Genomic DNA, 2,271 nt, shown 5'->3' on the forward strand with positions numbered 1-2,271 from the left:
CAAACATGAAATAAACATATTTTTGTCGTTTAAGTAAATAGGTTGATACAACATGATATAACTGAGATAAAGATGTCTAAAACTTTTGAAATCATAGAGTTATTAAGCTAATTAGTCAACCATTAAGATAAATAGTTCAGTAGAACATGGGTCTCCAAAACCCAATGTCGTAGGTTCAAATCCTATAGAGCGTGATTTGGATCTTCTTCAACCAAATTCGGTTGAAGCACTAACTGAAACGACAATCTGAATTTGACCTCTTAGATAGTAAAGAAAGAAGCATGTCAATAAATGAAGAGATGTTAATTAATCTAATCAAATTTCTAATTGATTGCTACACTTGTAAATATACAGTTACAAATAATCCATCCAAAGTAATAGGAATTAGACCTAACACGATTCCTATGATAATTTTAATATTCTGGTCATTATTAAGCATATAAAACATTTATTTCCATTGAATATATTACTATCTAATACATGCAATTATGCTACCACGGTTGTTATGAGGTCAATTTGGTTTGCAAGGATGGGGTCCAAAATGTGGGGAGGTGTCCATTCTTTTTACTTGCGTCAAGTTAAGACTACTAAATGCATATAGGCTTTGTTTTTATGTTGTGCACTTGAGTGTATTAATATTTGTGACATCTCATACTATAAAACAATATTCGTTTTGTCAACTTTGTATTGAGCCAAGAGAGCTATTTTGGTAGAGAGGAGTACACGTAAATGATGTAGAATCATGCATCAACTAGATATCTTTTAGAGTAATATACTAATATTATATCCTTTTTTTTTTCTAGATGATAATGGTTAACTCACACGAATCAACTTGTTGACCTAAATAACCTTAGACCCATATAATACCTGGTAAACATTATGGAACAGACAAACCATCCCAAAAAAATTACAGATTGTCGTCCTTTGAAGTCTGTAATACCAGTGTACATGAGACGATTCCTTTGAAATGAATTATTTATTCAATGTTATTTCACCCAAAAATGGTTTATTGTCATCTTTTTTTAGTGAACACTTGAAAAAATTACTTATACTTAAGAATGATATCATCCTTTACTATTTAAAGATTTATCTATTATAAAAGCTTACAAGAAAGAAATTAAGAAGATTATTATTAAAGTATTGAGGGTTTTAGCATATCGTGAAAGTAATGTATAGAACAAAATAATTGGAAATTACATATTTAGTCCTTAGACATTTCTACACCCTCCGTTTGTGGTCCCTTCACTAATGATTATGTGTTGTCAGGTCATCAGGATGTTAAAAGAGAAAATTTGTTAAAAAGTTTCCGAATATCTTCATCGGGCGCTATATTAAATCTACCATATGTATGTGTGGATCAAGATCTTATCTCCGGTTTTGTTTAAACAGTTTAATTAATATAGTTATCTTTTATGTCGATAAATATAAATAAAATAGAAGATTCCATTTTTAAACATTTGAAAATAATAATAAAATAAAATAGTGATTATTTAAAAGGCCATCTCAACTTGGATGAGGGACCAATGTTAGTTGGGTTTGAATATTGAGATGTTGAAGAATTGCGTAATTCGGTTTTAACACGCTCGAGGACCAAACAGTCTTTGTATCAATACAAGTCCATACATGAATTTGACTTACGGGTCCCATTTTACACTCGGGTGGGTACCCTTACAAGTTATGACAATAATTTTGAAATACAAGACAAATCTGATTAAGTGGAATTTTATGGGCATTTTTTGATTTTACAATTAACTAATATTTTAAATATCTTAAAATAATATAAACAGATATTTGAATGTAATTTGACAAACTTTCAACTTGTTGTTCAACTAGTTTGGTCAATTTTATCTTTATTATCTATCTCCTATAATAAACAAAACCTTTAATATGTCACATGTCTCCTTTCTATCAAGTCGGATCGACCAAAATCACATTCTGGTTAACAAGGTGTCCTAAAACTGGACCTCTCGTAACCAGAAATCATACTTGGTAAATTTGGCATAAAGCCTTTTCATCCTCAACATCCCAAGAATCTCCCAAAGATGCTCCTCGTGCTGCTCCCTAGACCTCGAGTACACAAAAAAACATCATCGATGAACACAATCACAACCGATTCAACATGGGCCTACACACCCGATTAATGAGGTCCATGAATGTTTTCGTGCATTGATGAGCCCGAAAGACATCACCACAAACTCATAATGCCCATAACTAGTCCGAAAGGCCGTCTTCTAGATATCCTCCTCGCAGACCCTCATCTGATGATACCCA

The sequence above is a fragment of the Lactuca sativa genome, chromosome 9, assembly GCF_002870075.4.
Source record: "Lactuca sativa cultivar Salinas chromosome 9, Lsat_Salinas_v11, whole genome shotgun sequence".
In the NCBI taxonomy this organism is placed as follows: Eukaryota; Viridiplantae; Streptophyta; class Magnoliopsida; order Asterales; family Asteraceae; genus Lactuca; species Lactuca sativa.